This window comes from Gobius niger, assembly GCF_951799975.1.
Source record: "Gobius niger genome assembly, chromosome: 9".
Taxonomy (NCBI): Eukaryota; Metazoa; Chordata; class Actinopteri; order Gobiiformes; family Gobiidae; genus Gobius; species Gobius niger.
This window is the reverse complement of record NC_136860.1, coordinates 29,763,600-29,789,518: the sequence shown is the minus strand read 5'-3', so window position 1 is coordinate 29,789,518 and position 25,919 is coordinate 29,763,600.

Below are 25,919 nucleotides of genomic sequence, written 5' to 3'. Positions count from 1 at the left end.
TTCAGGTTTCTGTGGCCTTTGGGTTTTTGTATCAACATTGGCCATATCTGACAACGATAAAGAACGGTGAACATCAGTAACTTCTGGGTCATATTCTTTAAATCACAGAACTTGTGTCTGTGTATAATTTTCCATGTGGCATAATTTTACAGAAAGTTAGCTTCTAGTGTGCTGTGATTTGGAAATGGCTTTGGCAACATTCGTATTATTCTCAAGTAATAATTAGAAAATAATAAGAATGCCCTTCTTTTGCACTCTTGTAATATTGGAGAAAAACAAAACAAATCAAAGTAACAGAAAACAGACTGACCGCGCAGTTTCCCAAAGTACCTTCAGTAAAACCTACACTTGTGTTTTTACAGCCTTTAGTGTGTCATGCTCTGGTCTTGCTCCTGACGCCGTTGTGGTTTCTGTGGCGTTGACTACAATACTACTCACTCTACAGGAGGGAAATCACACTTCATTACCCAGAGTGCCGCTGACCTCCATTCAAACATTTTAGAGAGTTGATATAAAGGTCTCGGGGTTGACTCACAGAGATCACTTGGAGTCTGATTAAATGATGCTCAGCACGTGTTACCTTGGGACCAGAGCTTTACATTTATTTAGTCTTAATAAATGCTTTACAGTTCTATCCTGAAACTTAACCCTCTGCTCAAATGTTCAACACCTAATAAATAAAGCCTTACTGTACCTTGGTTTTACTTTTAGTATTATGAACATGTCCATAGCCCATGCATTCACTGCTTTAGTATCCCAGAACAAGGTCAACATTGGCGCCATACCGACCCATGGTTTTAATACTTTGCTGTAATTATATATTGGATACAACTTTTAGGTGACCCATCCAGCTCCAGATCTCGAGCCGGGGTGTTGGTCAAGACCAAGCTGAGCTGTGCATGTTCACTTCTGAGATCCCTTTGAAATCGCCATAATTTATTGAACATTTAATTTAACATCAGTCCTGCAATCGTCCATCCATCCTGTGCAGTTTCCCAAGCCTTGAACTGATTTGGTGCGGAGTGATGGCGACCCCTGCTGACCCCTCCTCGGGACCTCCCGGGGTCAGCCCCTGTTACAGCGGGTATAAACTCTGCCTCTGTCTGTAATTAAGGCTCTAAATCTCCCGCTGATGGTGGCAGGGTGTTAATGCTCACTTTATGGGCCCAATAACACGCGAGTGCTGCCTATGGGTGAACGCAAATGCACACACGCACTGGGGTTTCCATGACAGCAACGGAAAGATATCTGGGAACGCTTGCATTGATCATAAAACTTCTAAAGCCAAACAAACTTCTTATGGTTTCTTGGGTTAAGATAAACTTCACTGTGCTATAATGGAAAAGTAGACAAAGGTAAACGGTTACAGTTGATGCGTGATTCAACAATTTACCTTCAATGACCCAGCTGCAAAAGCCTATATTCCAAATATGTTTCATTCATATTGCTAAAGGACGACAGCTACGGTATTAGGGTTAGGTTAAGGGTTGGCTATGAAAGAGTGTTATTAATAGCCTATTAGCATGTTAACAGATAAAAGTATATTAAGCAGTGTGTTAATACTTTACAAGCATATTATTAATGCTTATTAATACCTTATTAATACTTAATATAACACGTTACCCTAAATTCTTATTGGTTGCTTAGCCAATAGTCTAGTCAATAGAGCAGAGCACTGTTCCGTCCTTGGCATTGTGGGTTCGAGTCCCAGCTCACCCATGTTGAACGTCTCTTCTTGCAGTTCAGCCCCTTTCACTCTCTGCTCGATTAGCAGCTATTTAGCATGTTTATGAATGTGAGAACCGATCAAGGGACAAACCAATGCTAAATGAGGACTAAATGAGGTTTAAATGAGAGTGGGTTTCAGAGTGCGAGTGTTGGACAACGGATGCAAATTGGCCCAAGGTCACAATCCGGTGCGGCGTGTTTACATGCATGAGTTCCATGTATGTTCATTAACATGCACTGTCCCTACCAAATAAACAAATCACTACATATAACTTTGTTAAAATGACTGTTGTTTTCATCATAACTTCAGCTTTTTTTACTTTAACTTAACAAGTCTCTGCCGTATTTGTTTATTTTACTTGTTTGTTTATTTGTTTATTTGTTTGTTTATCTGTAAAGCACACCGGATTGTTGCGTTGGACTAATTTCCATCCGTCGTCCCCCATGCGCACTCTCAAACACACATCATTCATCCTATTGTACTTGTTTTTGTGGTAGGAGAAACTAGAGTACCAAAGGAAATCAAAGCAGACACAGGGAGAACATGCAAACTCCACTCAGAAAGGCCCCGTCCAGATGAGAATCAAACCCGAGACCTTCTAGCTGTGAAGCACGAGCCCTAACCACTGTGCTACCATGCCGCCCACGGTACTTTTCTGTGAATGAATATTAAAATAAATAATTTCCGGGAAAGGGTCGTGACACACTGAAAACAGAATCCACGATCCACTTTTGGGTCCAGACCCACCAGTTGAGAACCACCGGTCTGTACAAGGACAGACTAATGGCTGAAGGCGAAACCAGGACTTAACTGCTCCGCATGCACAAAGACTGCTCTTAAACCATAGGTCGCAGATTCCATGGCTACAGAAAAAATCCATGGTGAAGATTTTGAAAACTTTAATTCATTGTTCTTATTATAGTGGTACTTGGTGCATCAACTATGGGCTTTACGCAGGATTTCTGGTTAGTTAACTGTGAAGGAAGCCAACTGTACAAACAACTTTCTAGCTATAGGCCTTTTTTTATTCTGCCATTAACATGTGAAGAAGGAGAAGTTTTGGTTTGCATAGGCAGGTATGTGCAATCATTGGAAATTTTGAGCAGCATGTCTGGACATTAGCACCCTCGATAAAACCTTCCCATGACCCAACACAGGCGGCACCCATGTGTATATCCTCACACACTCACTCCGCCATAGTCATTCTGTCTTCTGCTATGGTTGCTATAGTTAGAAACATCCAAGAATTTCCGTAGCCAACCCTTGCAACCGTCCAAAACAACAATGCGATAACCAGAGTCAGTATATCCTCCAGACACATGGCTTTGTTACGTGTGTCCACAAAAGTGATTTAATACTCAAATTAAACACTGTAAAAAGATGGAAATTGGACTTGATGGCTCCATCCGGGTTTATGTTTGACTCAGAGTTAGTGAGACGGCCAAATTAAATGTTTTGGTTCCCTTAAATCCCTAGTGTCAAAGGAAATTGTGGTCAATAAGTAAAAAACACAAGCCAAAACAAATCTGTGGGTCATAGGATCTTTGAATTAGACAGGATAAATGTAACATATTATTGTTTAGACTGCTATAGGAGACAATCATAAAAGCCTGCTGCCAGAGGACATAGAAATCATAATGTAGAAGCAAATGTAAAAGTTCTGTACATGACAGTGGTACAGAGATGTGGTCAGGTAAAAACAAGATATTTCAGTACAAATAAAGAATATTAATTTAGCTTTAATCTTTTACTATTTGCCTGAATGTTTCCAAACAGTATGGAGAGTTGAGGGACAGGTTTAAGACTGTGGCATGAGAGGTTACATAATGAAACTGGACAAGTGGATTCTGTTTATTTTGCATTGTTAAGCTTTTAGAGTTAGCTCGGCTATCGTCAGACAAAATATCACAAGTGATATTTAGTCTGGGGACCACCAATTCATTTTCTTGTAGGAGAGGTGTGGTTTACGATCGTCCATAACAGTTTATTGGCCGATACGTATGTCTGTCATTTGTAACTGACTAATCTATTCATTTAAACCTAATATATAAAATATATATATATGGGAGGTTGTTCAGGAGTATTGTTTTAAATGTTGTAATTTGTAAAGCACTTTGTGATACCTTTTGGTATGAAAAGCGCTTTTTAAATAAAGTTGGATTGATGACCTCACGTAGCCATAGCCAATAGTATCAATTGTATAAGATGACGTATGACGTACCCGCTGTAAACTTTCGAGCTAAACTATTTAGAACACGCTCTAAAGCTTGATCAAAAGATGGCGTCTGCTGCTGTCATGTTGGATCCGTAAATAAACTTTTTTTTTCATCTGTAAACAAACAACAAGCTTCCATATGTCGAATAGCGCGTCATTGTCTTGCTGTCCCTCCTCATTCTGTGATTAGTCCCCAAATCCATTCAATGGTTTCGATCATGGTCCCCAGGCTCCTGTGAAGTTCAAAATTGGTAACGCTTTCTATTACGTGGTGCTCGATAAGTATGGTGTTCATAAGCATTAGCAATTAAGCAGCTTATTTTACTATTATCAACAACCATGCTAATAGCCCATTATTAATATGCTTATATTAATGGCCTATCCTAATCCTAGCCCTAATCAAGGTATTAATGAGCATTAGTAATCTGTTTACAGGCTTTCGGGTTAACCATAAACAAATCACTAATGCTCATTAATACCTTAATACTTAATGAGCATTCATTGGCATCGAATGGGTGGACCCGCCATATAGCTTGATTTGAAACCAAAGTGACTCAGTGTTTAGACCGTCCATGGATCCTAAAGATCGGTGATTTGCGGTGGTCGTTGACTCAGACTGCTAGCCTTGCTTCAGTCAGGGCAGCTGTGGCTGATCAAAACAGAGTATAGCATGAATGAATAATACTACAAAGTAAAATTAAAGTACGTTAACTATGTAGAACTTCATGATGATCAATGATTTGATATATGTTATACTATAAACCACAATTGGCATGTTAAAATGACTGATTTTGTCTTTCTACAGTGTTCATGGTTATTTTCCTGCGGTTTTACCGAGTGCTTCCTCAAAACGAGCCACTGCACTTTCTCTTTGTTCTCCCTCCAGCTCCTTTTGATTCTGATCACAGTTATAAGCCACACAAGACACAAGCGACAGGAAATGGTCGGTCCCTCTGAAGTGAACGAGACCTCACTTAACCTTTGCCCCCACTTTGTGACTATGGTCCGCGAATCGTGACTCAACCCAGAAACTCACAAACATTTACGGTAACTCGGCGCTCTATAGTTCCTGTAATATTTTAAAGATCCGACCGAAGTGAGGCGTGATTGATGCGAGTGTGTAGAAGCAGGTGCTTTGACTTGAAAGCTTAAGAGGGTTTTTATTGTAATTATATTGAATACTGCAATGCAAAACAGATGCAACACTAATTCAACAAAGAGGAACATGAAGGGGTAGCCCAGTTAACTACCCCGTATTTGCCTTAATTGTAGTACAATTTTATGGCTAATGCTCATGTTTTTTTGTTTTTTTTTAATGAGTGCGAGCATAGAGTTGGTGACCGCTCTGCTGAAATGGTGAGAATAAGGTTAAAGGATCTGTATCATGCTATTTTAGCCATCCCAAAGTAAACTATAGGCATTTATATGATATATTGTACCTCTACCACTATGGAATACTAATTTTTTTGAGGAAAAAAAAGCATTTTCTGGGGATATTTTGCAAACCCGGAAGTGACAACGTTTCGATTCAGTTAACTCCGCCCCCTCTCTCCAAGCTAATCTGCCCATGAATTATTAGCAGTAAGAAATATAAATATCACAGCAATAAGTGAAGTTACTTCACAATGCACTTAGTTGGAGTTGACATCAGCAACACAGCTTCAACACGTGTTTTGATTGACTCACCGCTCTGTCCAGGCCGTTCCATCGGGTGTTTACGTTATGGGCCTCGCGTTGGTTATAAAAGTTAATCCACTTTGATTCACTAAGGTTCACCAGGTATCCATCAAGAGACAGTCACAAACATTATTTTAGCTGATAGTCGCCGAATCCTGGAAAGAAATTCCAACTTCTGACAACAGAAATAATAAAAAAGCTGTTTTATAAATTAAAATCCGGCCATAAGGCATTACATTACAGACGTCGGGCTCTTCCTGTTTGACACTATGACGTAAAAAACGTCATGCGTGTCACAACTCAGTCGTTTTCCAGAAGAGGGCGGAGCAGCTGCTCAGAGAGCAGGATTCAGGAGGATTGCTTAGAACTGCGTGAATGAAGCCATGGGGTGTTTTTGATAACGAAATGGCATAACAACATGGCTAAAAGCTCCAAAAAGTCGATGTTCCATGATATAGGACCTTTAATGCAATATTGAAAACAGTCAGGTATCTGGATATTTCCTAGTGCCGCCATATTACCATTGCTTTACATATATAAATGATTAAAACATAAAGTTTGTATAATATTACAGATCAATACACAGTGGGAATCGTGTATAAAGTGTATTGAGTATACACATTGTTGTAAGAAAACTGCTCTGAAAACCTGTTTACTGAGCGCGTTCTCACAGCCCACCTCTGAGAATCTTCGCGTCCGCCGTATAATGCGGCAGATTAGATGGTCAGCAGTGACAGCCGCTCATTCACCTGATTTGAGAGGCGCCCCACCCTGTGATTTAGCGACATCAAATGCACTCCCCCCTCCGCGCAGGACTCTATGGTTAATGACTCTGAAGCTCGTGATTACTACTTAGCATGACCCCAGAAATCAAAGGCTGCTGCCCACATGGAGAGCACTTTATGGCCCTCACGGACATCTAAAAGGTCACGATTTACAGCCACAAGAAAGAGAACAGAGGAAAGAGTAACTATTTGTCAATCAACCGCACTGGGCAGTGTGCAGATGTTTTAGTTTCTGTCAGGTTTCCGGAGAATTGTAAATCTGGTCGCGGTTTTAATACAAGGTGGAGAGACTTAGGGGTCACATCAAACAGTGACCGAGGCGAAGTTAAGATTTTAAAGCAGGCCGGCTCTGCTTTATAGCGTGTACAGTCACCTAAACGGTTTACCAAGATCTCAGCTCTGATGCACAAATGAAAAGGACTTGTAAAGCCGCATCTTTTACTTTTACTCAAGTAATGCAATCAAATACTTTGGCCGGGAAACTGTTTGACAAGCCTTAGCTGCAAGTTTATATTGCTGATGTGTTGGACCGTGGCGATCCACGTGCAAAATGAAGTGTGAAGATGGAGGAATGTGTGAAGCACAGAAGTCAGGTCATTTCATCAGACCATTTTATGCACAATAGCCGTTTGGTTAGACTATACAAAGCAATATTGTAATTCTCCATGACAAATGACTGAGCCTCAGGGTGCCAGAATGAACAAAAACGGGTCTTGGGTTAAACCTTTGCAGTTTCGGTTATCCAAGGACAAAAACTAATTCGACTAATGTGGTTTGCTCCATAACGGCCAATATGTACAATCGATCACCGGCCAAAAACATATTACATTTGTCCCACCCATTTTCAGGTGCTCTGTCACATTTGCAACTACAGGAGCTTGATTAATTCCATTCTGTAAGATGAAGTCCAGTTTATGACAAAACATAACAAATGCATAAAATGGTTTATAATTTATGTGTATCAAGCAAGTGATTCTTATTCAAACTGTAATAAATTAGCATATGTACTATAAAAGCATTCACTTTTCACTCAAGTTCACTCAAGTCTTTTGCCATTCTTTAGACGTAAACCTTTGGGGTTACTTTGAGCTGTCCCTTGTCTTATATAAATAAACTTGAATAGGAAATCCCATTCTGAGACATCTTTGCCCTTTCATAGTTCCTCCTGTACCAGTCCTGGTCCTCTTTTAAGGTGTGTCTCAGTGATATTCTCATTCATTGCATGTTGGTTCTTGTTTCCTATTTGGTTCTGTCCTATACCATACCACTGACCTTCTTGTAATACGATACACAGGAGCAGGGCACTTCAGTGAGTATGACATAGTGCCCAAACAGAGCCAGTGGGTAGATAACTCGCCCGGACTTCAGAGGGTGATATGGTTTGGATCTGAGCGCGCTCTAAACCGCTCGGTCAACCTCTGTGGCTACAGGAGTCCAGCTTAAGCTGAAGTTTCTGAGATGAGAAGAGGAGAGAGAGAGAGAAAAAGAGAGGGAGATGCAGCTGCGGGTGAGGAACCTCTTAAATATCAACACATTTTCATCCAACTTCTTCTGTATTTGTCCCGTTCTTAAATGCATGACAAGAGTACCCCATAAAGCAGTCTGATATTCCTTTTTTTTTATAACCTTTTTTCATCAGATTTGTACTAAAAAGGTAATTAGAGATGAAAACCTTTTTAGTAAAAATGTGACGAAATGAGATGATGAAACTATTTGGGTCGAGCTTATTTTGATCTAAACTCTGTGTTATAGGTTTTTATGTTTAATGTTGCACGTCTTCACCAAGAAAAAATCCTAGTTTGTGAACCTGTTTACAAACAATGGCAATAAAAACTATTCTGATTCTGATTTCTGACCAAACACAGCATACACAAAATCATAATACAACACAACTTTACTCATATTTACATCTTTACCCTGCTTTTCTTTAACAAATTGGTAGGACATACTTTTATGGGGCAAAAAGAATGTCACTCTGTAAAAAAAAAAGAAAAGAAAAGTCAGGTATAGGCCCTTTAAAGGTACACTGCGTAACACAGACTGTACTCTTGCGGCAAAACAAAACATGCTCCTATTGACACAGCAAATGCTTTTACTGCAGTGTGTAATAAAAGAATGGACTTGGATGAGAAACTAACCTGTTTAAATCTCAAATTCTATTGCCTATCGTCACATCTCCATGGAGACGAGCTGGACATGTACCCACTCCCAGTAAAGTTTACAGTCATATTTTCGGAGGGGTGAGCCTCATAAATCTTTGTTTGTACATTTATGAGGTATTTTTCAACAATGAAAATAAATGATTGTAGTTCAATTTTATTTATTGGGTAAAATTCTACGCGGTGTGGCTTTAAAGGGGCTAGATGCAAGTTAGTTATTTATACTCACTACTGCCACCTCTGGTCTTATGCGTAACTGCACCTTCTATATCAAGCTCGTGCATGACGGCACTTCGGACCAGAATTAACACCTTTTGAGTGACAGTGCAGGATTTTAGAGGCAGTTGTGGTGAACAGGTCTGAGCTCATTCTACACATTAGGACATGGCTGGAACATGTAGGGGGAGGAAAATACTTAATTTTAACATTAAGTTTGGGAGGAGGATCACACCTCACGCACGCCCTTTCTGGTCCCCGTCCTACAAATTCCACCCACTCTCTCCTCTCTGCACTCTCTTTTCTTTACCCAGAACAGCGAACGTCCGCCTTCAATCATCATCTTGGCTTCTTTAATAATGTTTATTTCACTTCTATTTGAGATTGTGGTCCCTAAAATGAACTTCTTGTATCAGAAGAGCAAATTTGTAGTTCAGTCAACCAACATGTCATGCCACACAAACAACAGTCTAAAGTGGCATGATTTGACTTGCTCCATGTGCCCATCTTCTGGCATGAGTCCGTTCCTAATTTTAACCCTCATTTCATCATGCCTTTGTCATCCTCTCTCGTGCGCACTGCTACTACTCTACTGGAAAGTCCCCTGCGCGCAGCAGTAGCACCAGTGTTTGGGTCCGGTTGGTGAAGTCTTCGGCACGCCACGTCCAGCTGCCCCACCACATTACAGGACGGTGCGTTGTGACGTTTTTGTGCGATTATGCGCATGTAAGTAAGTGTCTATGCGCGCGGTAATAAGTGCCCTGGTGCTGGGAGAGCCACAGGGCAGCAGCTGGACTGAGCCACAGATTAGAGACTAGCGCTGCGTGGCCTCACCGAGCGGTTAGGAGGAGAGAGGGTGAGAGAGAGCGAGAGGAAGGTGGAATACAGGGGAACCCGCCACGGGATGATAACTAGCGCAGACTGCTGTGGGGGGAACAATGATAGAACCCTTTCAACGTTTTCTGATTTTGTTATGTTAAAGAACTAAAGCCAACGTATCACTATAGGCAGATCGAATACAATGCAATTTAATATAGGATTTATTTATGAAAAATACGTTTAAATTTAAAAAAAAAAAAATTATACTCCTCAAGCCTGATCTGTAAATTTGGGAGTAGGACATGACAATCAGAAGATCTCGCTATATGCTGGCTTGTTTTCTAACTGCATTTTAAAATATCTTTAAACATAGGGGTATTGTCAGTATTTTACCGTAAACTACAAAAATATCAAGGCTAAGTTGTTGCAAAGGCTTTCATTGGTCTTAAACCTGTGAAGAAGAGAGCCTGATGGGCACAATGCTTGCACAATGGCATATTCTTCTTCCACACAAAATGACTCTTTTATGTTTGACTACGTTGTTTGTTATCTTCAGTTTCAGTGACAGTCTAAACAGGCTTTATTGTGTAGGCTGAAAGACAGAGACCAGACCAAAACACGCACTAAACTACCGCTATTTGTCATGGATAATGCCAGGCCTTTTTGATGTTTTTGATGTTCTTGTCGCTAGTGGCTATATACTTTCTAAAGCTGCCTTCTTTCTCCATAATAGCGGCTGCACAAGGCGATCTCCTTTGCAAAAAAAACAAAAATCACATGGTTAGTCATATGGCACTAACGCACGTGGCCTTCGCCTTTAGTTTGACATTGTCTGGGAGTGTCTTCAAAGCGGGGTCCACTTTCCCCTATCACGTATCGGGACAGCTCAGACTGACAAAGATGCTCTGTGTGCTTTTGATCTCGTCTTGGCATTTTGTCAAGGCGCAGCGTTTAGCCTGAAAAGCCACCGCGTTGTGAACAAAATAACGTTGCGTAACCATGGAGAGGGTAGTAGTTGCTATGTCATTGCATAATAATATATCACAAAGGAGCGGGAGTTACATTTGTGCAGCCTGTATTTATGCAGTAACTAACATATCAATTACACCGGTGTTTGTCTAACCATGACTACAATCTTTATCTGACTTTAATTAAGTAGTTATAGATACTAGCAATTATGCAACCAGGGCCGCCACACTTCTGCAGGCAGCTTCTGCGCGCTGCTGCAAGACGGCAAGGGCAAAAGGTTTGATCCTACATCAGGTTGCAATTAAATGTTAAATAGAAAAACTGCGGTCATTAAGCCTCTTCTAAAGAGCAGCCTTGATTCCACAATACTGAACAGGTCCGTATCAAACCTATCATTCTTAGGAAAAGTCCTATATCAGAGAAAGTAGTATATCAACAGCTCACTTACTTTGTCCTGTCTAACAATGTGTTTGAGACTTTCCAGTCAGGATTTAGGCCCCACCACAGCACTGAGACAGCTCTGATCAAGGTGACAAATGATATCTGCATGAACAATGCAAACAAAGTGGACCACGGGATCTTTCTACAAAGGTTAGAAAACTGAGGGGCAACCTCTTGTGCTGCTCTAAACTGTTTAAAATCCTATCTCGAGGACAGGACATGCTGTCCTGTCCCCCAGGGGTCAATCTTGGGACCCCTCTTATTCAACTTGAATGCTTCCATTGGGTCAGCTAGTAAACAGCAATAATGTGTCTTACCACAACTACTTGCCATGGACTCAGACCTGAACTTAAACAGCCACATCAAAGCAATTAAATCAGCAGCTTTTTACCATCTGAAAAACATGGCTATAATCAGAGGAATAGTGTCAAAACCAGACTTAGACAGACGTATCCATGCATTTGTTTCTAGCAGGTTAGACTACTGTAATGGCATGCTCACTGTCAGACAGCTGCAGCACATCCAGAACTGCTCGGGCCCTGACAAAAAACAGGAAATACGACCATATTAGTCCAGTGCTCCGGTCTCTGGACTGGCTTCCTGTCGCTCAGAGAATAGAATTTAAAACAGCTCTGCTTGTTACAAGTGTTTTCCTGGTTTGGCACCAAAGTACATCTCTGACATGCTACAGCCGTATGAACCATCTCATGCCCTGAGAACTTCAGGGGGGGGTCTCCTGGTGGTTCCCAGAGTCAATAATAAACACGGTGAGGCTGCATTTCAGTTTCATGCAGCACAAATCTGGAACAGTCTTCATGAGGATGTGAGACAGGCTTCAACTCTGACAATGTTCAAATCCAGGCCTAAAACAGTTATTTTTACCTGTGCATATGACAACTGAAAGTATTTCATCTGCACTCTTGCCTTTTACTGTAATGAATGATTTTTTATGTGGATGTTTTATGGATTGATTTGATCTGCTTTCTTGTAATTTTGTGCAACTGTGAAGCACTTTGAATTGCCTTGTTTATGAATTTTGCTCAACAAAGAAAACTTGCCTTGCCTTAAATCCAGTTGTAATGTTAATAGTGAACGTGAGCCAAAATTCAACAATGCAATGATTCCACAAAACAAAATGTATTATAAAACATCCAACAACAGCCCATTAGCGACAAAATATGTACAGTATCCTCCCGTTTGAGTTGCTTCTGACTATGAACCTGTAGCTCAAGTTCTGGAAATGAGATGAGTCCTGGATGCTGCAATGCTGCTGCCCATTGCGCCAGCGGCAGGGGATTAACCTATGGAGACAATAGAGTTCACATTAACACCATAACAACCTCAACTACCTATGAATGACAGCACATGCTGTACTCATATTTGGGTTATTTGTTTGTTTGTTTTTAGCCACTGTAATAATCATTTCAGGCAAATATTAGAGGACATATTAGGTATGATTGAGTTTTTTTTATTGTGAAATGTCTTTATCTATCATCTCCAGCAACTATACAGCAAACACAACTCTCTTTTCGTGGTATTACAATGTGACATGGCCAGCGACAAGGCCAACTCACAGCACTTGAACTCTGTCAGGTTAAGAAATTCTTCAGTCTTCGACCCCAAAGAGGAGGCGACTGAACACCCAAAAGAGGAGTGTCAAATACCGCCCTCAGACCAATTTTTGGTGGCCCTCCGACTTCTTGTTGAATCACCAGAGATGACGTTTTATTGTAGGAAAGAGCTGGTTTTAAAGTTCCAAGCCTAAATAAAGGTGTGGGGCACATGAAACACTCAGTTGAAACACCTCTACATTAAAGCCATATCAAGGCTTGGGTAAATATCTTCCTAATTTGGCATAATTCTGATTTTATATACAGAAAAAAAAAACAGCAAGCAATCATTGTTGTAGACTTTGAAATAAAATGACAATATATGTATTCATTGCATTGTGTTCATTGCTCTGTAAATAAAAAAGGACAGTTCATTCCAGGGTATTTTTATGAGCACCTGCATGCCTCTGGCGGTGAGAGTCAGATTTCAGCATTTTCAATATTGGCATTGCTTTTTGTTCAATAATGCATTGTTCAATCTCATATGAGACAACCTCTTCGCTGCTCCAAATTTGACGCTGGACATCTGTGGATTGGGCTTTTGATCCTTAGGTCAAATGCTTGCTACCGTTGTGTCCCAAAGCAAGACACTTCACACCCGTTGCCCACTCCAGTTATTCATAAAAAAACATTTGCCTCTTTCAGCGCAGATCCCAGCTGGTGTGGAGGACGCGGTATCTGCATACAACACCTGTGCATCAGAAGTGCTTCAGGCAGGAATTCCCCTCTAGGCGGAGTCCATCAGTCTTTCCCCAACGCGCGGCCTCTCTCTTCTCTGTGTTGTGGTTTCTCTTGAGTGAGATGAAGGCTATTTCGGTGACACTGGGAGGTATATGGTTGTCACAGGTTCGCATGCTGCCGCTGTGATCTCTTTTGTTCCCCGCACACCGGCACTCTCGAACATGAATGAAGACACCCCATCCGCGCACAATCCAAGCACATGCCGTTTGTTGACGCTTGTAACACTATAGCCTTTATGTCATAGCCGCAATAATCGCGCGGCCGTCCAGATGCCTATTATCTGTGTCATTCACAAGGCTGAACATCACAGAGAATTTTTAAGCCCTCTAAAACACATAGTAGACACCCAACCCAAGAACGTCATTGGACCTTGGAGTAATCTCGTGAGTGGTATATGGCGGTGGTGGGATAGAGGAGATGGCACACACTGAAAGGAATGCGGTGCAGGACATCTGGTGGAGGCAATATACGTAATGGGCAATGTCAAATTATTTCTCTGTTTATGCACTGCTAACTCAATAGCAAACAGATTTTTCAACCAAGAGGCAGGCCATAAGATTCAAATGGGTTAATTATTCAAGATTGTGGCTTATAAACCAGGCTTTGGGCACCTGAGCATTTACCTAAAATATTGTTTTCTGAACAGAGAGGACACTTTATCACAAGGACTGCGTTGTTCTGCATCTTGAGGTGAGGTTGGAAGGCACTGTACTTGCTGCTAAGGGAATGGTCCATGCCAAATCCAGATCTTGAACATAGTCAGGAGGACCCAGCTGGAGGACTGGGCTATTAGGACATGTTTTTATGAACCAGCAAAGCCTAACGTTACTACGTTTATAGAGCTGAAGGCAACTTGTTAGTATTGACCTTTAAGGTTTCCACGGGGGGCCTCAAAGTGGGATATTTTGAGACTTTCGAAGGCCTGGATAAATGGAGAGGGTTGTGTCAGGAAGGACATCATGTCTGAAAATATACATGAAACGATGTCTAATTTATTGTGTATAGGCAGATGATAAGGAAACATATCTTTGGCATCAGGAGAGCAGTCTTGATAACATTCTTAACAATCTGTGTCAAGTTCTCTCTGTGTCTAATCAGCGAACCAAGTCACTCATTACTCCTACGCTATATGTTAGTTATTGAAGGGTGGAGCTGTATCAGCAGATTCTATTGTACCAATGGGGAAACTTGTCCTCATTTGACCTATCCTTTATTCCTCAGGGCGACCTGTCAGAACACCTTGATGGAGGTTTTAGACATGCTGATTGGGGAAACCAGAATACCAAAAGGAAAGATCTAACCAGACACTGGACCCTCTTACTTTGAGGCGAGATGTCACTCAGCCACTGTGTCACAAAATGCTGAGTGACTAGCAAGATGAATAAGCTGGTTTTATGAAACCGAAAGGTTTTTGTGAGTTTAATGCGACACTTGAAACATGGATGACGTTGCAAGTTCGGTAAATTCTTTTTGTTGAGGCCAAGGCCATGAGTTGTAATAAATCAATCTTCAATTAGTCTTCTGAAGCTGGCCGAAAGTACACTGTAACATGTTTAAACTTTGATAAGGCTTATCCCCGGGGCATAAATTTACATTTCAGTGCAAGCGACAAAGTGACATCATGTTGGCATAAAAGAAAATAAAAAATAAAAACGACCAACCCATGCAGTACAGTAAATGACAGCCTTTAAAATTGCGTGTGTGCAATAAAATATTTGTGAGTAGAATGAACATGCCGTTCTCTACTTGATGCAAGTCACTTTTTAATAATTACCATTCATCCGATAATTGGTTTGAATACTTGGACATCTCCACCTTCTTGATTTCCTTCTGGGAGGTCCATAACTGCATAAAAACATACTTGCAGGGGACCTGTAACACACGCACACCATACACACTCTGTAGCTGAGGCGCCTTCAGCAAGAGGCAGGTTTGAACACTCAAGTCTATGGCACTCCCCTTTTAACATGTTCCAATCTGTTCAACATCAGCCATTCTCCACTTAATGTGCACCTCACTTTGTCTTAACAAAAATCAAGAAGCAGATAATGGTTAAATGCAAGTGATTTTCAAAATGTTTATATTTTTATGCTTTTATAAATACATTACATCCTATAGACTTGGTGCTTTACTTAATTTCAACTTAATGTATGTATCTTAAAAATACCCCTTTGTTATTCAAATATAATATTTTTCTATACATAACACCAGATAGCACATGTATTTCCTTTTTCTGATGACCAGGAGAAAAATATTAGAATTTGTTGTTTCTACATCCAAACATGCTAATCAGGAATAGAATTTGACCTCAAACAGGGCAGAACCAGTTTAATGAAGGTGACTGCAATAGAGAGCGGTCTTTCATGGAAGAATCTGACGTGCAATGGAGTGTGGGCGGGCATTTTGAGCTCAGAAGACGGAAGGAAAGAATTCCTGGTTACAAAGCACATGGGACAATTTTAGCCACAGCTGCCCTTTGGGACAGACCGACAGAAGCACACACACACACACACAGACATCGCTCATCCTGGCCTATTGTACATGTTTTTAGTGGTAGAGGGAATCGCGGTGCCCAGAGGAAACCTATATGCAGGCATGGAGATCAAACCCGTGACCTTCTCGCTGTGAAGCACAAGGGGTGACTGTTAACTGCTGAGACACCATATAGGACTACTGAACTCTGTTAAAAAAAAATAAAAAAAACACTACTCTTATTGGTTAAAATTAATATGGTTAAAAGCTAACGAAAGTTCCATACCTGAGGCCATTCAGGTATAGATTTTATTGGTGTTTAATTGGAGATGGCACTATCTTCTCTGTAGATACAACTGACATACATACATATTGCTGTCACATAAATTATTGAATGAATCCATTAATTTGATAAGGGAAGAGAAGCATAGTGAAAGATCATTAAAATCCAGTAAACATGAACTGTCAGTACTAAGCGAAAAAGGAAGGTTTAGCTTTGATAATTTGAACCTAAACCAGGACTGAGCCTTAAAAAGAACATGACCAGGACTAAGATTTTCCCCTGGATTAAATCAGGACTAAACTTGAACCCCGCAAGTCTGTAATTATCAATGTTGCAGTTTTCATCTGCAAAAATTCCCGTCCCTCCTGGGTACCACTACAAAGATGTGGTGCGCCACCAGTGGCACCTGCACCACACTTTGGGAACCACTACCAAAACGAACATGAATAAATCTTGTATCTGTGTGATCTTGCGACGCCTTTGAGGTAAATCCGAAGAGGAAGTCAAGGTCTCTGATGGTTTAGCTTGAGGTGGTTGTAGTGGTTAAAGCAGCGGGATGGGGAGGGGGAGAGGAGGGGGGGGGGATGAAACAGCCGTCCCGGGACGCCGTCACACCTGTGCAGAGCGGGAGGTGAAAGTTTTAAGGCAACATTCTTCTGAGCTCTATTACCCTTTGGCTATGTAGGTAGAATGTACAGTGGAGGGATGTTCACTTAAGTGTTTCAGAGACTGGACAATTCATTCTTTATACAGACACAATTAAGGCTCATAAGTAAAGACATTGTAAAGCACTTTAGTCCAATAATTGCTGTTTTAAATAGGAGGTATTATTCTTTTTGCAGGTAAAGGTGTTTCATTTGTTATTATACATCAACTGTACAATGAAGTTTTTTCTCTGCATTTGACCCATGGTGGGCTGTGGTAGCACTGCAGCCGGGGACCCATCTCCAGATGCGGAGCCACGTCGGTGGTCAGAAACGCCTGGCTGGAGGATTCACCTATTGCACATGTTTTAGTGTTTAAAGCAATACTAAGAAAATCATGCCCCTAGAGGCCATAAGCACCACTGCAGGTGTCGTAGCATGTTGTGTTTTATTACTGTAAATACTGTTTAAGTGGTGCTAGCCCGCAGTTAGATTTGCCCGTTAGCTTCCTTCTGATTCCATTAGTGTGTATTGGTGACTCCGACTCGGTGGCAGGGAAGTTGCAATTGTGTTTTTCTGGCCAGAGACATCAGGAGGAAATGAAAGGCCGCCCCAATCATCCCATCAACACTTGTATTACACCCACAGGTACTACGGAAAGGATTTATTAAGTTAAACAAGTTACTTAGAACTGCTTTAAGTATTTAGTAATAATCTACTCATCTTGATCACTACTTGATCACTGCGCACTGTTCCTAAACCCTAGCACCCTTTCACAACATATTTCCTTGTTGTCAGAACTAATTTATCCATAGAGTGGACTGCACTGTGTGTTGCTTTACAGTAGGACTTTGACACATCTTGATGGACATAGCACAACATAACATAAATAACACAAATAACACAATGGATTCACAAAGCATTGAGTTGCCTTGTGTACGAAATGTGCAGTACAAATAAACATGCCATGCCTTGCCATATCAGCAGTTTATCTCAAATAAAGTTCTCATTATAAAAGCGCACAGAAGCAGAAACAAAAGAGTTCTTAAAAGACGTTCAGCAGATGACCAGGGCATCACCATTCGTTCATTTAAGGAGCTTCTCAGTTCAGTTTTCATGATGGTCCCAAGGGTTGAAGTCCAGGCTCAGACCAACCACTAGGCCTGCCTTTTTAATCAGTTTGTTCATCCTCTACAGTGATGCTCCTGCCCCAACACAGAACAGCATACAACAATGCACTGGCCACAATGCTTTGATAAAAGCAGATGACAAGAAAAGGAGATAAGCACAGCAGCCATTGCGGAGCTAAGAATCGTCACAGCGCAAGATTCAAAGAGGAAGCTGGGCGGCTGGTTTGTTAATAGTTTCTTTGACCACTTTGCCCTAACCTGAAATGTCCCACAGCGTGGCTTTAGATGCTGCTTCACCTTCGTTAAGCCAATGCATTGATTATAACTTACTAGTCCACATTACTTTGCCGTTAGAAGATAATAGTTTTAGTTGTGGTTAATGACGGTATAATCTTTCTTATCTCATTGCCAACTATGCAAGTACATTCGTTGCGGTGAAATTAGGCCCCGCCAAAGCCATTCCCGTCACCTTATTTGCAGACGAGGCTGCCCCGCGGGATCATGGGAAGGATTATCCAACGGGGATGGACAGAGCGAGGAGGAGTGAGGTATGTGCGGAATGAGGGGTGAGCTGAGCGCGGCAGGTCTGAGCAGAGACACTGAACTCCTGTGAGGTGGTACAAATCGCCCCGGGACATCTCCACTTGCACCGCCGTCCCAACCTGCGCACACTAAAGTCATTAATGTTCACTTAATTGGTTCAAGGTCACACCCGCTGCTTTGTGTAAATCCTGGCAGAATTAAACATGATGTGAGGTGACAGCATGTTCAGCCAGAGAGAGATGGATTATTTTGTAAACAGAAATAAACAAGTTCAGGGAAGTTTTTATAGAGAGGGTTTGTTTTCAATAATGACATGTGTTCCGCTTCGGTACAACTTTGTGGTTTTGGGATAATGGTACATGTTGACCTACTGCTAAGTCACGCCTGGAACAGCAGCAGCCAATAACAGTTCATGGATTCACCAAATTAAAACCTAAAAAGGCCTATCTCACCAGAAACCGTTGTGGAGTCGTTAGTCTCTGAGAGGTCTCCAAGAGGTCTATATGGTCTCAAGCAGCTGTTAAAGCAACAGGCCACCGTTTTTCCATACTGAGATATGTTCTTGCCAAGTGGAAGAAAATGGATGGATGGATAGATATGTTCTTACCTGAGCTTAGACGAGTTGATGCGTACCTGTCTGGTCTTTGTGCATGCACTCAGTCACGCACAAAGACCAAAGATGTTTGATGAGAGCATTTGGCCTCTCCCAGCATATTCCTATAGCTCCAAACAGGGGTGAAGTTGGAAGCTACCATGCTCTTTCACGGGCACGCACAAAGACCAGACAGGTACGTATCAACTCGTCTAAGCTCGGGTAAGAACATATCTCAGTATGGAATAATGGTGGCCTGTTCCTTTAAAGTCCTTTATAGTATTTGTTGTCCTCTACCTGTGAGATGTTTCTGTGACGTTCAATGTGTTGGACACATCGTATGGAGTGGTGGTGTCTAACAGGGACATTGCAGGGACGTCACAGAAACATCTAAGAGGTTGAGGACAACAAATGTGTTCGCAACACAACTGCTTGAGACTGCGAAGACCTCTCAGAGACCATGCGCAGAAATTGAACCTGTTAGTTTTCACCGAGATTACCTGGAGACTCGCCTTATCTCCAGGGGATGTCTCTTAGATGTCGCAACTCGAGCCTCCAACTCATCTCCAGGCTGGTGAGATAGGCCCTTAAAGCCACATATGAGAATTAGCTTTAAATAGTGACATTTTAAAATCCTCTCAATTATATATGTTTGATATCATTAACTTAATTTGAAATGAAACTGAATCTACCCAACTGTGAAAGAGAGCACTAAAGTATCGACAGTATGTATATTTGTTTACTGTGGTTTTCCCGGTGATTGGTGTCTTTTACAGGCCTTTATTATAGAATTATAGAACTTAAGATACAATGTCTGCGTTACAGCACGATTTTATACAATATCTGCTGCACAGAAAAACACACAAAAGTAATAAGCGATGCCAAATGACCGAACCAGAGGCCAACCAACGCCTGCAGAAAAATCCGTCCCACTGGAAACTATAATTGAACAGCCCTGATTGAAACAAAGCAGCAAAGCAACTCGTGTGTGAAAATCACAAAAGTCCTAATGACGTAGACTTGAAAAACTGCTCCTTTTTAAAACCAGGAAAATTCCCAGGATTGTCTTTTACATCCTTAGTGGCTCCTCAGTCCATCTGAGAGCAGTTTCAGTAATGACTGTGATTGGAGTCAAGGCTGTTTAAAGCTGATAAACATTTTGACCTTCATCGCACGGAGAGCTGGAATTTCTCCTTTGTTGGATGCAAAAATGCACCATCATTTTCGTTGATAGGCACTTTCAGTGAAAAGATCAACAAAGCATTTAGATTACCGTCTGTGTAATACCATTTTTGTTTTGTTTTAGCTTTGACACTAAGCTCTAAACGAAATCACAAATTCTGATTCTAATTCTGACAACACTTTGCTTGAGCCATACACAAAAGAAACAAACGCAACGAATCAGGTCCAAGTGTCTGTGACTATGGCCAGTAATGATTATATTTTCTTACCATTGACAAACGAAACAACCATCATTTTTGAGAGAACTTTGCAAGCTTTTAGCTCAGCACAGAAGTCTGAGTTAAGAATGAATCATAGCAGCGAAGATGGAGGAGGCGTATGTTCCCAAGAGGATCATGTTGTCTTGGTATACTCATCCATGTGAAGAAATACTTGACCTTCGCTGATCAATATTTCAGTGAATTGCTCCTTGTGTCACTCCCCATCTCCCCGGCTGACATGGACGACATCGCGGCTTGTACGTGCAGCCCTTGAGTTAAGTGAATCCGTCAGACGGGCCTGTAGCTTTCCTTGCACACCATCTCCTCCATCGCCGCAGCCGGTATTTCAGGAAAGTGGAGCTCCAAAGGTGTCAGCTTAGGTCGAGCGTGACATGTCGCAAATGGTGTTAAAAGCATGTACTTGTTGGCCTCCGCTCTCAATAAGAAATGAGGGGAGAACACGGAAAAAATGATACGTGTTTCCTTTTCGATCCACCACAAGCGGAGGCGCTCATGAATTAGTGACATAGATCAAACTGCAGTGTTAGCGCAGATCAAGTATTTGTAAAGAAGCTGAAAGGACTATATGCACGAGATAATGTGGAAGCGCCTCCGCAGCGCGCCCCGGTACTTGTTACATGCAATTTTAATCTGAGAGCAATTTGAAAATGAATTAGTTATCGAAACACATGACCTATCTTCTCCTAAGAGTTTAAAATCACTAACTTTAGAAGGAACAGAGTGTTTCGGAGAGTTGTACACGTCATTAGTTATGTAATTGCTTCAAAATTGGTTCTTGAGAGTACTCTAAAATATGGATTCGCATACAGATGGGATCATTTCCATTGCATTTAACAGAAATTAGCCTGTGCAGCTATATAAGTATCGCCATTCAATTCTAAAATAAAATGAAAATAATAGGAGCCGAAATCATGGGTTCACGCCGAATGCTGAAAAGGATGAAGTGCAGGAGATGTGCGTTCACTACAATTAATACCAATTCATTTAAGCTAGCGAATTCACATTGGACGCAGCATCGGGCCACAGCAGTCAGTGAACAAGTTGAAGAAGGAGAAAAGCCATAATAGGAAGAACTTGTCATATTTTAGAATAATGTTGTACTAACTTGGTAATGGAAACAACAACCATAGCATGTGACCACACAGGTGATGTTTGAGCACACAGGCAACAAGAGTCTCACCCTGAAAGAAAGAAAAAAACAACTACTGCTTTATTTGGGTTGTATGGATTTATACAGAAAGGAGGAGCTGTAATACTCAGAAGATGATGCAGCTCAACATGATTGTAACATGATTGTAAGAATAAAATATTTGCCGCTCTGCTCCTCTCTCTTGATCAACTATACAAAGAGTGTTCGGGGATTAACATTTTTTCTGCATACTGTAGTTGTCATCGCATGAAACCTTGTCAAACTCAAGGGGCCCAACCTTTTGTTTCTGAACGCAGCGTAGCCTTTTGTGCTTAGTGCACTTTGAGATCGTGCAGCTCCAGACCTGGCGCATTAAGTGGGCTGTACTTGGGCTGGACAAACACCCAGGCCAATGCGATGTCATGTAGAACAACCTAAGCTGCTTAGATGCTCCACTAACCTGGAGTGGAGCATCTGTAATGGACAAAGACATGGTGCAGCTCCTAATTATTTTTCTTTTTGTAGATTTGGTTAGACAATTGCTGTTTTATTTGAGGTCACGATAATCTTGGCCAAAATAATTGCGATAAATGATATTACCCCGATATTTACCTATGGTTTAAAAAATCACTGAAACTGCAGAAATGATGAGCAATGGGCAATTGTTAAATATTCTTCTTCATTGTCTGCTGTAAAAGTCATATTTCGTGAGACATATCGTAAGTATTTAAAGGCACACGGTGTAACATTTTGCACTGTACTGTACTGTGTCAATACAAAACATGCAGCTAAAGGGCAGCTCGAAACAGAAAATGCTATTTCCCACTGGATTACCACAGAACTAAGCTACTGAAATCTTAAATACTGCTGACTTAAGTCACATCTCCATGGAGACGTACCCACTCCCGGTAAAGCTGCCGGCACTGGTTGTCTGATGGATTTAACCATTTTCTTCTAGTACGATAATTGCGATAATAAAAAAATGTGACTATTGATTAATTGCCACATTTTTTAGCACGATTGACGATATTATTGTTTATCGTCCCATCCCTGGTTAAATTTTACTTTGTCTTTCTGGGTCCCAATGTTTTGACAAGGTTTATTTTTGAGAACATTGACAAGTCTGATCAGAGAAATGAAATATATAATTTATTTATAATAAATACATGACACTTTCTTTTCTCTCTGTCTCGTTTTGACCACTACCCGCAATATAAACCTGTGTGTCCTTGGTCATTTGAAGTTGTAATATAGCATATTCTGGGGTACCCAAACCCTACATCGGTCACACGTGCCTCATTCAACGTCTCTTTTTTTAATAGGCGACGCCCTCTCCCTAGGCCTTGTGAGTGTTCCGTGCTGCAAACACAATGCACGCAAAACCGCTCTCAATGTGAGTGACAGTACACAAGAAAACACCTACACACATTTAGTCTGAACCCGGTGTACAAGTTACAGATTGTGTAAGAAGCTCAGGGCACCTTGGAGGAGCCAGAAGTAGAGACGCTGCTCCTGAGAGAGGCCAGCTGACATGACTCTAGGAAAAGCTTTAAGTTTTTTTCACGTATGTTCTGCCTTGGTATTCTCTCTGATATAGATTACATGGACCTTAGATATAATCACCGCATAAACAGAAAATGCTCATGTACTACCAGAGAATGGGACATTTCCATTTTGGCTGTTGCTGCTCAACGAGATGAGGTTATGGGAGGCGTTCACTTCAGTAATCATTTTATGGTAATAGTTGCCAAGTAGCAAAGATGCACTTGCACAATCTTTTTGTCCTGCTTAACCACATCCTCCTCTGTGCAAGATCACTTTTCAACAAAACAATTTCTGATGCTTTATATACAAATACCACAGCTTTATTGCACAAGTGATGAGTGGGCTATCGCAAAGTGTTGTTAGCAGTGCCTTTCTATTTGATACATGTCCACACAGCGTTTGGATTATTGTTATAAAGCTCTATTCAGCAGTTTACTTATTTAGTTTTGCTTGTATGAACGGGTCCTTCATATTTGCTCTTCACCATTCAGGACCAAAATGATTCCTCGACACCCTGTAGCAGCTGAAACGCCGTCTTTGACTCACTGCGTGTTTTTTTTTTTATGACTTTGTTGAAACTGCTTTGCTCTTTGCGATTTGATCTGAGTCATAACACACTATGTTCTTTCTCCTTATCAAAATTACTTTTATAATAGTTTGTCGCGTGTGGAGATGAATTTACCGAGTTGCCTATTCTCTATAGCCTCCGGTGAAAAATACACTTAATAAGATCCTTTATCAATGGGAAAAGTCAGAACACGCTTTGTAAAACAACAACAGCAATTAACTCAAGGTTGGAAATGTATTAATATGGTTCGTTGACAGAAGAACTCCAGTAACACTTTGAATAGATTGTTTGTCTAAGAGTGGTTTTATTGCTCAACACTTTCACTTCCACTTGAGCATCTTTACTTTTATCAGCTTATGATGTGTCTTCCCAAGTTAGCACTACAGACATGCTCAATAATAATAATAATAATAATAATAATAAAGAAACAAGCAAAACATCTTTAATACTGCCACAGAGGATTTGTTTGGCAAAGGGGGTGATGTCATTTCCTGTGGAGCTGTGGCCTCCACGACTCACATGAATACTCCATGACTCTCCAGCCAGATCCTTCTCATCTATCCATCCATCCATCCATCCATTTTCTTCCACTTGTCCGTTGCCGGGTCGTGGGGGCAGCTGTTGGAGCTGCCCAAATCACATTGCACCAGCCCCTTATGGCTCCTCCTGCAGGTGATAGGTCCACGGAAGGACGGTCTCACGATTCAACCCGGGCCTGTTGGTCTCTCATAAGGGGCTTCTGAACCGCTCTTTGTCTGACCTGTCACCTAGGACCTGTTTGCCATGGGAGACCCTACCAGGCGCAAGGCGCCCCCGACAACAGAGCCCCCAGGATCATTCGGGTGCTCAAACCCCTCCACCACGTTAAGGTGGCGGTTCCAGGAGGGGACCTTCTCATCTAATCCCAGAATTTAGCATAGGGCCTTGTAAGGTCCAGGATGGGTGCTGCTCGTGTTGAAATACCAGGTGCTGTGAGCTTGGGGCACCCGTGGCTCAGTGGTTAGAGCATCCTTCCACTGGATCCAAAGCTTGGTGATTCACTTCTAGATTCTGTCCAATGGTGGAGTCACCCACCGTACCTCTGTATAAATGTGGTGCGTGAGTGAGTGGTTGTTTTTGGTAGTAGGGTCTGATGGCCCGGTTTGGCAGCCATGCTTTCGTAACTCTTCCCCAAGGCAGCTGCGGGGAGTAAATGAATAATGGTGTCTTGCAAAGCTCTTTGTGACTATGTCTGTTGAAGAACGTTATACAAATAAACCCCCACTACCATTCTTATGCATTATGGAACTTTTTACGTGACTTTCATGAGTATTTGACCTTTTGGTGACCCAGTGGTTAACATGGCGCCTTTACTTTCCATCGCAGTGGCTTCTATGACGCTCCAGGATCAATTATTTTTAGAGTTTTTGGTCGGTTTTCACTGCTGACGGACCCTTCCATCAGAAAACCGACAAAACAATTGATCCGAGAGTGTTGTAGAGGCCACTGTGATGGAAAGTAAATGCACCAAGCAGCCACTGGGTTACGAAAAGGTCATTTACGCACAAATATCAAGTTTGTTTTTCCGCATTACAAAGTTCCATAATGCAGCTTTAAGTATATGAATGAGTAACACAAGTGTGAGTGTAATAGTGAGTTTGAGTGCCACAGCTGGACTATTATTATCACTTGTTTTTCACGAAATGAATATTGTGCTTGAGTTCCTTTTGCAGACTTCATACTGTTCACTTTTATTTGAGTGTTAGTTATTTTACAGGCTGGTTGCTAACACTCACTTGACCACATATTGTCACCCTACAGTCTCTGGGTGTTTGACGACGGCCTCATGTCCCTGTTTTATGTGAAAGAAGTGAAAAATGCTCATAAAGACTTGTTATTGACATGCATACTGAGTGTCCATTCAGGCTCCATTGCGCAGCAGCTTGACCCTGTCTTAAAAAACATTAGCGAAGGTCTTTTTTGCAGTGACGCGGACCTGCGAGTTCATGCCAAGGGGATCCTAACAAAATAAATCTCCTTCAGTGGGACCCGTGTTGTTTCAGTTTTAAAACATGTAGCTGCTTTGGGACAGGCGCTCTATCAAAATACAGGCCACTGTTCAAATAAACTCAACGCACAAGTTCAGGCCTGGAGATTTCTGACATTTACAGGCCACGGCTATTCTCATGAAGATTAATGCTTTTTAAAGA